The sequence below is a fragment of the Palaemon carinicauda genome, chromosome 39 (genome assembly GCF_036898095.1).
Source record: "Palaemon carinicauda isolate YSFRI2023 chromosome 39, ASM3689809v2, whole genome shotgun sequence".
NCBI lineage: Eukaryota > Metazoa > Arthropoda > Malacostraca > Decapoda > Palaemonidae > Palaemon > Palaemon carinicauda.
This window is the reverse complement of record NC_090763.1, coordinates 64,251,536-64,264,574: the sequence shown is the minus strand read 5'-3', so window position 1 is coordinate 64,264,574 and position 13,039 is coordinate 64,251,536. Positions and strand designations below refer to the sequence as shown.

Here is a 13,039-nt window from a genome sequence, read left to right as displayed (position 1 = left end):
ATGGACATTTGATTAAATATTAAATCTTACTAAATTAAGAAAATTAAGAATAAAAAGTGGGATAAGTTTTTATACAAATTACAGACCTCAAAAATTTACTCTCAGTAGTGCATTTAAACTTTAGATTCCTTTAAATACATTTGTTAGTTATTAACCTTTATAAAATCTAAAATACAATGTGGGGGATCAATTTTCCAAGGTATACTATTGAAACTTGAAAGTTAGGAACCTTAATTGATTGATTGATTTGAGGTTTTCAGGCATAGTAGGAACCTTAAGCTTACAGGACAGAAAGGAAAATTGAAAGGCTAAACAAGAACACACCTTGAAATAAGCATTTAAAGCAGCTCAATTTAAATGCCACAAAAATAAATAAACTATGTATACTTATCAAACTAAAACCTCATTTCCATCCTCTGAGTTATAGCACGAGATAATTCAGTAATCTTATATAACCTATTCATTCCTAATATAATAACGCTAGTTTGAAATTTTCCCAACTAATTTACTAACATGTTCCTATTTCCTGAACTTTAAGAATTATATAGATTACAAACTAAAAACTGCTTTAATATTCATAAAAGTTTTCCAAATTTTACTAGAAATACTCAATCCTTGAAAGTCAAAATTGACAAAAAATCTAGGAAAGCTTTGCTTCTAGGATCTCATGATTTGAATGTCCAATCCTACTGGATCAAATTAATGAATCTAGACTAAAATTTAACTGACACAGCCCTGCCTCTACCTAGAATAGCCCACCCTCTACTTGAAATAAATCTATCTTAAAATAGCATAGCCTCTACATGAAATAACTCCTAACCGAAATAGCCAAAATCTCTACATGAAACAGCCCAGTCCCTACCTGAAACAGCCCAGCCTCTACCTGAAATAGCCTAAACTCTTCCTCGAAATAGCCCAGCTTCTTCCTGAAATAACTCCTATCTGAAATGGTCTAGTCTCTACATGAAACAGCCCAGCCTCTACGTGAAATAGGTCACCTTCTACCTGAAATAACTCTGAAATAGCTCTTTCTTGGAATAGCTCAGCCTCTACAAGAAATAACTCCTACCTGAAATGGCCCAGCCTCTACACGAAACAGCCCAGCCCCTACCTGACAGCCCAGCATCTACCTGAAATAGCCCAGCCCCTACCTGAAATAACTTCTATCAGGACTACCAGAAATTTAATAACTAGGATTTCCAAAATAAGATTTTTCACAAATTCCACTAAGTTGATGAGAATGAGATATAATTTAGCTCTAAAAGACTTCAGGTTAGCTTACATAAGATTTCAATCTTAGTTATTGACATGGATTTAGATAGGCCTAAATTGATTTATAACTAAATTTTAGTCATCAACTATTCATTAAAGCAATTTCTAATGAGAATCTACTGTATAAAAACTAAATTCATGAAACTAACAAAAGAATTTAGGTAAATTAGAAAGTTAGCAATATAACTTAGCACACCGTCCAAGATTTAAAACTTGAATCAGATACTCCTTAACCAAAAGGATGATGCACATTAAGGACTATCCAAGATTAGTCCTGTGGGATCTGGACTCTCCTAGTAAAGTCCCTCAGTGTGAGCAGAGCAAGTGGAACTTCTAGAACACCATGTTGGGCCACTGGATTTTGGGTGTAGGAAGTTGTCCCTATTTAAGACGTTTTGACGAAGGAAAAATCTATTTCTGGGGAGAGACCTGCGACGCCCGGTGAAAAAAGTCCTTCTTTACATTTTTCTAATATAAATCTTCCAAATATACTAGAGAAAGATAAAAGCATGGAATGCAGAGGTTACTACCCTCGCGCGATCACCTTGTGGGTGTCGTGTTTTAAGCGTTCAAGCAGGCGGCCACATCAACCTGAAAGTAAAGAAAAAAAAATTAAAAAGTTGATAGGAACTCACAAAAAATACTACAAGATTTGTATTGCACAAACTATTTAGTACCGTTTTCGGTAATTTTTGAAGCAATAATATATGTTTGATATAGATCAGTTCAAGCGAAAACCAATTAGGATATCTTGAAACCCCAAAAGTAGAATACTTTAAGCCCCCAAAAGTAGGATATTTTAATCCCCCAAAAGTAGAATATTTTAACCACCTATTAAGCCTAATAAATCAAGATATTTTAAGCTCCAAAAATAAGATATTTAAGCCCCAAAAGTAAGTTAAGCCACCAAAAGCAAGATAATCTAAGCCCCCAAAAGTAAGTTATTTTAAGACCCCTAAAGCAAGATATCTTAGGCCCCAAAAGAAAGATATTTTAAGCCCGTAAAAGCAGGATACTTTACGCCCCAAAAGTAGGGTATTTTAAGTCCACTAAAGTAAGATATTTTTTTAAGCTCCGAAACGATTAAGATCATTTAAGCCACCAAAATTATGATATTCTAATAACCAGAAAATTATGATATTTCAGTGAAGAAATTAAAATATTTCAAAAAGAAAAAAAAAAAAGGATATTTTAAGAACTAATAAAAGGATGTGCTCGAGTTCCTATATCAAGTTTTCAACAGTGAATTCACACACACATGAGTAAATAGACATTTGCTAAATATATATTAAAATAGGTTGACATCTACAGTAGCCTACACCTACTCACCTACGATAACAATTCAACTTGTTAAATGATATACAACTTCACACACTAACATGAAAACTTTTACCAAAAACAGGTTGATTTAAGTTTTATCTAAAATTTTCATAAGTAGGTGGCTTATTTCACACTTAAACAGAGGTATAGAACTAAACTCCGAATTTGAGTTTAAAATATTTTTTTTTCCTTTTTCTTTAACAAAAAATCATGAATTTAATATGAGCTTTCAGCAAAAATATATATATGATTATTTGATCAAATACAGTTTGAGTGAGTCCTATCACTTATATTTTAATCTAAAGACTGTAATTCCTAAAAAAAGAAAAAAAAAATCACAAAATGGAAAACCAATTTCTACAAATAAATAAATTTTCAATATCAAATATCAGGCTGACATAAGTTTTTATAGTTTATGAAATATCTGCTTTGATTTTACAGTTTTCAAAATATTTTATTTTAATTGTTCATAATTTCTCATTTCGTTTATTTATTTCCTTTCCTCACTGGGATATTTTTTCCTGTTGGAGCCCTTGGCCTTATAGCATCTTGCTTTTCCAACTAGGGTTGTAGCTTGGCTATTAATAATAACTATAATAATATTTAGGCTACTCAGTCCAGTCTAAAATCCCTAGTCTGTACTCTTGTAACTTAAGTACTAAATGCCACATAATTTAACCTAGGTTCTAAAAATCACGCAACTTTAAAACTGAATTTACCATCCATACTTATCTCGGCTCATACAGAAGACAGGAGACTCAAGACTATCACAATTTCTCAACTTGAACTACAGCGTCTACACCACCTCCAGGCTTCAGTGACATACCAAACAAACTGGATCACAAATCTGGAAAGAGTTGAAAAGGTAATTTCAACAGATATTTCGCTTTTGGCAATTGTGCCTAACTATTTTTTTCTAATGTTACTTTGTTAAAAGTAAACAAATTTATGTTACCCAAAAAAAGTAAGTTACTATTAGCCTATTTAATGGCTAAATGGAGAGCTAGAATTAAACTAAACCTGCATTTAGATATTTCTTTTTACAAAAATGCATTGATTTAATCAAGGCTTGCCAACTGCAGGGAATTCCTTAAGAAAAAAAAAAAAAAAAAAAAAAAAAAACTAGAGTGAATCCTATAAGGCCTATCACTCCACATTCAAATTGAAAAAAAAAACTCACTGATTGGAAAATGAATTTTTAAATTTAAAATTAATTTTCGAACACTTACCTGTATAACTTAATTCAGCCGATCACATCTGTGTCGGCTCCAAACAGATATAACTAATTAGGTGACTAATTATCTTACCCTCATTGATTGTGACCAACCGACAATTGGACCAAAAAGTCTCATTAAGATTGAGTTAATAAAATTAAGGAAATCTCGATAAAGAATGAAACTAAAGCACAATACCTGCAGACTTTTTGGAACGAACGGTCGTCAAAATCTTTAGCCCTGACGGCTTTAACTGTTTAACAGGTAACTGCTTGTCAATTAGAAAATTGACAGTTGGTCACGTGGTCCTCTATCCCTCCCCCACCAATGGTGGGGGGGGTATCCCTCCACCAACCGGTGATTGAGCCATTCTTTAAGAATATGTTGTCGTAAAGCTGCTTATGATAATGTGGGGAGGTGGGAAGGGTCTTCCATTAAGTTATACAGGTAAGTGTTCGAAAATTAATTTTAAATTTAAAAATTCATTTGTCTCACACTTAACCTGTATAACTTAATTCAGCCGATTACCAGCATTTATCCTGGATGGAGGGCATAAGTAGAAATATAAACAGCTGATATAATTAAGTAATCTTTAAAGAATACAAACAGACCTGAGAGGACCTCAGAGTAGTTACCTTGACTGATATAGGACATCATGTGTTGCAGTGAACTGGATCCCGAACAGTCAAGTTTAGTCATGGCTGGGTCAGTCTTAACGCCTAGTCGACTAACTACCCTATTCTAAACTAAGTTCCTAACCTTGTATCAACAACTTGCATACGTCGGTTAAGTCCGTTAGTTTAGTCATATGTCTCTGAAGTAAGGTAGGTGTAGGCCCCCGATGGGCCGTCACTACCTTACTTCCTCTCATGCATTTATACAACCTGCCTACGCGAGGTTTTCATTCGCACGGAGTGAGCCCTTATTCATATCCCATCTCATTCATGCCTTACATTCTTCCTTACATACACTAAGTATTTAGGGTAGAAGGCCAAGTAGATGTTAACCAACAATTTCTCCAGCTGCGACAATTGGACCGAGAGATCGTATGTTGTCATACACCAACTCCACGTCCTTAAGGTAGTGGGAAGCAAAAACTGTATTCCCTTTCCATTGAGCAGCATTCAGGACGGACTTCAATGAAGAGTTCTTCCAAAAAGAAAGAGACGTGGAATAACCCCTCAGACTGTGGGTACCTCTTCCCTTCTTGGACGCACAGCCTGATAAAGATTGGGGAGAAGCCTTTGCTATGAGTCTCCTGATAAAGAAAGAAACAGCATTTTTCGTCATGGCCTTCGACTGTAGTTTAGGGGAGACGAAGAGAGCCCGGGGTCTGTGAGGAATAGCCTTGGTTCTGGCTAGATAATAGCGTAAGGTTCTCACTGGGCAGTACAGTCTCTCCTCTTCCAGATGCCCAACAGTTTCACTTAAAGAGGAAAGAAGAAACTCTCTGGGAAGAGGGTTGGACTCTGATTCCGTCTTGGCTCTGAATTCTGGAAGGTACGTAAGGACCATGTCCTTTCCTCTTGTTCCTACAGAAGCAGAGATGGCTTGTATCTCTCCCAGTCTCTTGGCTGTAGCTAAAGTAACCAAGAAAAGTGTCTTGGTAGTCAAGTCCTGTAGAGAAGCTAACCTGAGAGGTTCAAAGGGACCCCCAGCTAGAAGCTTGAGAACCACATTCAAGTCCCATATGGGAGGACTAATGGAAATCTTGGGAACCTCAATCTCAAAAGATCTGATCAGGTCAGAGAGAATAGGGTCCTCAAAAACCTCACCAAAAGACAGCCTAAACACAGAGGCTAGTGCCGACTTATAAGCTTTAACGGCCGACACTGAAAGCTTTCTCTCCTTCCGTAGATAAAGAAGGAAATCCGCAATCTTTGGAACTGTAGGTCTAGAAGAGGTGTGGCGGTTCCTCTTACACCAACCTCTATAAACTACCCACTTACGCTGGTAGTTCAAATTGGTAGAGTGTCTTCGTGCCTTGGTGAGCTGTTCAGCCACTGCTGAAGATACTCCCCTCGCTCTAGCGATACGCTTGACAGTCTCCAGGCGGTTAGAAGTAACGAGGACGGTCGAAGGTGGAACCTGTGGAAGTGAGGTTGGCGTAAGAGGTCGTACCTGACAGGCAACCTCCTTGGAATGTCTATGGAAAGTTCTAGGAGTCTTGCAAACCATTCTTTCTGAGGCCAGAACGGGGCTACCAGGGTCATTGTGCACCTCTGCGATGACTGAAATTTGTGTAAGACCTGGTCTATCATCCCTAATGGTGGAAAGGCGTAAGTCTGAAGGTCCCTCCAGTCTTGAAGCATAGCGTCGACCCCTGCAGATTGAGGATCTGTCTGAGGGCTGAAATATGCTGGAAGACGGAAATTTAAAGCAGTTGCAAACAGGTCTATGTTTGCTGGCCAAAGGTGAACAAGGCGATCTACTACCTCCTGACAAAGAGTCCATTCGGAACCTAGCACCTGGTCCCCCCTGCTCAGAGCATCCGCAATGACATTCTTCTTTCCCGGAATGAATTGAGGTCGGAGAATAACGTTGTGATCCTCTGCCCACTGGAGGATCTCCTGAGCGAGAAGGTTGAGAGGTTGGGACTTTGTTCCTCCTTCCTTCTTCAAATAGGAGATCGCGGTGGAGTTGTCTGCATACACTGCGACTACTTCGGATGTACACAGAGGAGTGAAATGGAGAAGAGCCTCCCTGATTGCCTTGAGTTCTCTCCAGTTTATGGACCTGGAGATCTGGGAAGGAGTCCATAAATGAGCAATGCTCTCCTGCTCTAGAGAAGCTCCCCGTCCTATGTCTGAAGCGTCTGTATGCAGAACAAGCGTAGGTTCGAGGACTTTGAGAGACAGTCCTGCATTCAAGTGTATCTCCTGGGACCACCAAAGAAGATCCTCCTGACTGCGTGCTGTCCACTGAATTTGTTTGGTGTTGTCCTGCCAGTCCCAATGTTGTCTCAATGTGAATTGAAGATCCCTCATACGGCGTCTTCCGTTGGGAACTAGTAACGTGAGAGAAGCAAGGTGGCCTAGAAGGCTCATCCATAGAGAAACTCTTGGGGTCGGAAGTAACAAGAACTCCTCTATAATTCTCCTGAGGTTGTCTTTCCTCTCTTGAGACGGGAAGACCCTTAAGAGAGGGGATACAATCTTCATTCCCAAATAAGTCATCTGTTGAGATGGTGTGAGAGCAGACTTCTTGTAGTTTATCTTTATTCCAAGAGTCCTGCAAAGATCCAGGACCAATTCCTTCACACGAAGAGCTTCCTGAAGGGAAGGAGATAGGAAGAGCCAGTCGTCCAGATAGCGGCACATCCGAATACCCATCCGGTGGAATTTGGCTGCAACTGGGGCCATGATCCTGGTGAAGACCTGAGGAGCCGTTGCCAGTCCGAAGCAGAGACACTTGAACTGCCAAGTCTCCTCTCCCCAGCGGAAGCGCAGAAGATGGCGAGAGTCCTGATGAATTGGGACTTGGAGATAAGCATCCTGGAGGTCGATGGTAAAGAACCAGTCCTCTTCCCTTATAGCTAGAAGAACCGTCTTCGGAGTCTCCATCTTGAACTTCGTAATCTCTACGAAGGAGTTGAGGATAGAGAGATCGATGATGGGTCTCCACCCTCCTGAAGCTTTCGTCACCACAAACATGTGGCTGTGAAAACTCCAGGAGTTGGGCGGGGCTAGCTCTATGGCCCCTTTGTACTTCAGCTGAAGCATCTCCTCCCTGAGCGCTTGTTGCTTTACGGACCTGCCGGAGTAACTGATGGATGGTGGCGAATGACTGGTCAAGGGTGGTTGAGACTTGAGAGGTATCCTGTACCCCTCCCTTAGTACGATGGTCACCCAAGGGTCCGAATTCAGGGCCTCCCAAGCCTGCCAATGATGTTGTAAGCAGCAACCCACTTGTACGTGTTCGTGTGAAGGAACTGGCCCCTATTTCTGAAAACCCTTTGGGACAGGGTTCTGTGAGGACCTAAAGTCCTTCTTCTTGTCCTGTTTCCTGGCTTGGAAGTTTGATGAAGCAGCAACTGTGGACTTCTGCTTCTTCCCATATCTATTATCATTTCCTCGACCTCCTTGTTGAGGAATAGGGCGTTTGCCCGAATCCCTCTGAGGGTAGGGCTGTTTCTGTTGCGGCTTAAATGAAAGTGATTTCTTTAACAAGTCATTTAACATATCTTCCTTCCGCATCTTGGAAGACAGTTGGGCCCGAGAGAGAACATCCTCCAGAATAGCAGGTTCAAAAAGGTGATGTCCAAACATCTGGGATTCCCTTAGTAGATCTTTATGACGTATGGAGAGAGAAGCAGGGGCCCTGCTGAGATAATGGTCCCTTCTTTTACCAGTCAGGTAAGCCTCGTGGAAAGTAGTCTCTTTCATCTGGTCCTCAAGGCAGCGCCCAATAGACCTGGCTATCTGGAGGTAGAGAGGTCGATGCGTAGTGAGGAAAGAAGGTTCCTTCAGAAAAGCTGTCAAAACATACCACAGCCAGGCCAGCATGTTCCCAATCTCCTGTATTCTTCTAGTGGAGGCTTCCAATCTCTTGCACTCTTCTACAGAGATACCAACCAAGGCACGTTCACCCTTCACTCGTGAGGGTAACACGTCCTCAAAGGAGGGGTTGAGAGGGGTGGGAGCTGGACCGTAAGACTCTTCTTCCAGCTGTAGGTATCTCTTGGTCTTGCCTAGAGCAATGGTGGGGTATGGAATGCGTCCGGCCTGACATCTTTCCTTTGCTCGTTTCCTGACTCCCTGGCGAGCTAATTCTAAGGGTTCTGATGGGGTCCATTTGGGTAATCTGTCAAACTTCTGCTTCTCCAGACCCTGAACAAAACGATTCAGGGGGGGCTTAGAGGAAGCAGGAACCTCCTTCACTTGACGAACACTCTCTGGGAAGGCATTCTCGGAAAGACTCATCAATTCCCTGAAGGAATTAGGGATCAAAGTTTCAAGAGCTGTGTCATCCATCTCGTCATCCTGAAGAATTCTAAATTTCTCCGCTGCTGCCCAAAGTCTCCTGGAGAATTCAGCATCTCCATCATTGGGTGAGGAACCTGTAGAAGGAGACCTGTGATCATGCCGGGTCCTTGGCTGAGAACGTCGCGAAGATCTGGGGCTTCTGGTAGACGAAAGATGTCTACTCCTGGAAGGGGAATGGTTTGGGGAGAGACGTTTCCCAGTACTACAGGATAAGGACCGACGAGAATGTTTGGAAGGAGATCTATGGTGGGATCTAACAGATGAACGGCTAGGTCTCTGGTCCTTCCAATGAGACCTGGAATAAGGAGAAAGGTGGTCTGGGGAATGATGGGACCAACTCCGGTTGCTTCTCCTTGAAGACTGGCTTCTGGACCTTCGGTCAGAGGAAACACTGGAGTCCCTTAGGGACCTGAGGGATGAAAGTCCAGGAGTGCGGCTTGAAGAGTGACGAGATAGGTCTCTAAGATCGGGTCTCGATGTGGATCTACCCTCAGGAGACATGCTTGAGTTGGACTGATGAGAGGTATGCCTCCTACTGCGAGACGAGCTTCTAGGAGAATATTTCCTGCGACTGGAACGCGGAGAAGACTTCACTGGGTCTGAAGGTTCATGGTCCTGCGAAGGCGCAGGGGAGCTCCCTCGTCGACAATTAGGAGAACGAAATCTTGACCTCCCTGGGTCTGAAGATAAAGGAGCTTGCGACGGTGTCGGGGTGCTCCCTCGCTGACGATGGGGAGAACGAAGTAGCGATGGGGTTTCTTCGTCCAAGTTGCTCATACACCCATCAGGGGTGATGGCGAACTGGACCTGCGACCTGCCCTGCTTTGGGGAGGGGATCACCTCACGGTGTCCGCTCGCCTCAGCGACTGGCGTACCAAGGGCAGGTGCAGAGCTGGAAGGCAATACAGGAACATTTAAAGCATTAAAGCAATTCACTAAAGAGGAAATGTCCTCACTCACCTTTGAGAACTTAGCCTCCCAAATAGCTTGCACTTTCTCAAGACAACTTATAAAAGCATTAGAACACTCGGCGGTAACCGTTGTAGCAGGAGAAACGGACCGGGCAACATCTACCGAGGAGCTAAAACTACTAACCCCTCCTACAGGGACATTGTCCTCCGGAGGATCTACCCCCTCCCCTAAGGCTGAACTAATCTCCTGGGAAGGAGAAGACCTAATCTCGTCCTCCGGTAGGCCACTCTTCGTGGTCTTATTCGACTTATAACTACTACGTTTCTTGGCTAAAGAATCCATATGCTTAACATATAACTTACGGTCTTCTTTAGACCAACCCTTACACTCGTTACAAGTAACATTAATGTCACACTTAATACCCCTACATGACTGACAAAGAGAATGAGTATCAAAGGCAAACTTTCTACTTATCCTAGTCGAACAATTAGTGCAGGAGCGTCGAGTCTCAGAGTCAGATGGCATATTCATAAATCACTAACACCATCAAAGGATCCAAAATCACTTGAAGACGACAAATCCAAGGTGTAGTCGTTAACAAAACCAAAAAGAATTCAATTATATCAGAGTGTTGGAGCGAAAGCACAAACGTGCTTCTGTGACAACAGATGAATAAAGAATGGCTCAATCACCGGTTGGTGGAGGGATACCCCCCCCACCATTGGTGGGGGAGGGATAGAGGACCACGTGACCAACTGTCAATTTTCTAATTGACAAGCAGTTACCTGTTAAACAGTTAAAGCCGTCAGGGCTAAAGATTTTGACGACCGTTCGTTCCAAAAAGTCTGCAGGTATTGTGCTTTAGTTTCATTCTTTATCGAGATTTCCTTAATTTTATTAACTCAATCTTAATGAGACTTTTTGGTCCAATTGTCGGTTGGTCACAATCAATGAGGGTAAGATAATTAGTCACCTAATTAGTTATATCTGTTTGGAGCCGACACAGATGTGATCGGCTGAATTAAGTTATACAGGTTAAGTGTGAGACAAACAAATTTATAAAAACCCAAAGATCTTAGATATCTGCTATTTTACTCAGCATAATATAGTTCTGCACGCGATTGAGGAACTTCATACCAGCACTAAATGTCAGAAAGATTCCACCATTCAAGCAAAGTTTACACCACCAGTTCATCTTTGATGATGTCATACTTAACTTGGCTCATACATTCTTGCAATTTCTCAATTTGTTGCATGACAGTCTTTGTGCCCTCTTTCAGTCATCAGTTATACATGAAAGCCGTTCTAAGCAAACTGGAGCACAAATCTGGAAAGAATTGAAAAGGAGATTTTAGCAACATTTTCTCTTTTGCCTACTGCTGTTCTTGACATAATTGTCTTCAAAATAGTTTAAGACTCCTTCCAAGTTTAAGACATTGCTAGTTGACTATCTAATGTCAACGGCTGAGTTTACTACCAGGCATTAAAAACTATTTAGTTACAAGATATCTCTGCTAGGCCAAACAAATACAAGAGGTTTATTTGTTGAACAAGTCACAATACATTGGTTATATTAATAAAATTGTCATAAAACACCACACCTCAATAAACCATTGGCCATAAATGAGGGGGAACAAGTACACTGAGTAACATACATACAGAAGCGTTTTTGCCTTACTTTAGTAGTTGAAATTTCAGTAAAATTAAACAAATCACAAAGATTGTAGTACTACAGTATAATAGTTATATTTATAGACATAGTTCTAGTTATAGACTGTGATTGCAAAAGTGGGTTCATACTTCATAACATGTATCCCTGGAGTGAACAAATTGCAGGAACAAAAAGAAGACGTCATATAAACCTATTTAAAAAGACCATGATTGACCAACAGTTTTTTTTTTTTTTTTTTTTTTTTTTTTGTGTTTCATACTTCTAAGCAAATCTAGTAACGTTGGGCGCTCCTGTGATTACTAAAGAAACAGATATATCATTATTATTATTATCACAAGCTAGGCTATAACCCTAGTTGGAAAAGCATGATGCTATAAGCCCAAAGGCTCCAACAGGGGAAAATAGCCCAGTGAGGCAAGGAAACAAGGAAATAAACAAAGTACAAGAGAAGAATAAACAAAAATAAAATATTTCAAGAACAGTAATGACACTGAATTAGATCCTTCACATAAAAACTTCAAAAGACAAGAGGAAGAGAAACAAGACAACAGCGTGCCCGAGTGTACCCCCAAGCAAGAGAACTCTAATCCAAGATAGTGGAAAACCATGGTACAGAGGCTATTGCCATACCTAGACCAGATAACAATGGTTTGAATTTGGAGTGTCCTTCTCTTAGAAGAGCTGCTATATAAAGCCAATGCGTGTGTGCATGACCTGTTAAACTCCTACCTGCAGTAATTCCTGTGACACGGCATTTTCTAAAAATGGTTTTGAGAAGTTTTGTCAACATATCGTTACACAATATCCATATCAACGAGTTCACATTTTTGGGGGGTATTATAGTACGTTTCAATAAATTACTTTTATTTTATGATTAGGTGTTTTATTAAGCTTTAAACTATTACCTAAAGATCATCGATCAGGGTGGCGGATCTACAGGTGAGAAAATTTGGTATGGATCTTTAGGTGATCCCAAAATCATATAAACTTGACCCTTAGTTGTAAGTTAGGCTAATAAGAATAACGCCAGTCGAGTCTGTCCCTTTCCAAAACCAAACTTTGGACAACCGCTAACCGATTGTCCGGTTCGTATTGACCTACACTAGACAAGTCCACTCGTCATTTTGAGTGAAGTGTTATGTTATAATGACGTCATAATTACGTCACTAAAGAATAAGGCAAACTGAGAAAAGGACAAGTTCGTCATGAACATCGTCCTCACCAGTGTTATTTCCAGGATTGACTGTTGAAGCTCGCTCTGTTACCATCTCAAATGACAGCTTAAGATATTAAGAGAAGATCTTTTCTAATTCTTGAGCTCGTTCACCTAAGTATTACTGTTCACTGCATCAGCTGTAAGTCTATTCCAAGTATTTGCTATTTTGCATACAAATAAATTGTCACATTGCACCCAACATAGGAAAAATAGTATTAAATATCTCAATGAAAGTAAAACGGAAATAAATTCAAAATCTAAATCGTATCTCGGTTTCAAAACATAAGCATTAAAAGTTTACCTATTGGCCAAACTATACGAGAGGCCATTTACAGTCACCAGTACAGGCTCGAGTCTAGACCTCTCACCAAACTCTGAACCATAAAGAAAGCAATATTATAAAGAAAGCAATATTATAAAGAAGACAATTTATGTTTTAGGAAAAGTC

At 40.6% G+C, this 13,039-nt stretch overlaps 1 long non-coding RNA gene across 1 annotated transcript in view; it reads right to left on the bottom strand.

Moving 5' to 3' along the window:
* Nucleotides 1-1,245: 1,245 nt before the first annotated feature.
* LOC137631233 (uncharacterized) overlaps nt 1,246-13,039 on the bottom strand; it is a 28,193-nt gene continuing 16,399 nt past the window's right edge. The window contains exons 2-4 of the long non-coding RNA XR_011041886.1: nt 10,841-11,030; nt 3,321-3,439; nt 1,246-1,863 (exon numbers count right to left, since the gene is read on the bottom strand). This is a non-coding gene — a long non-coding RNA (uncharacterized lncRNA). The remainder of the gene's footprint in view (nt 1,864-3,320; nt 3,440-10,840; nt 11,031-13,039) is intronic.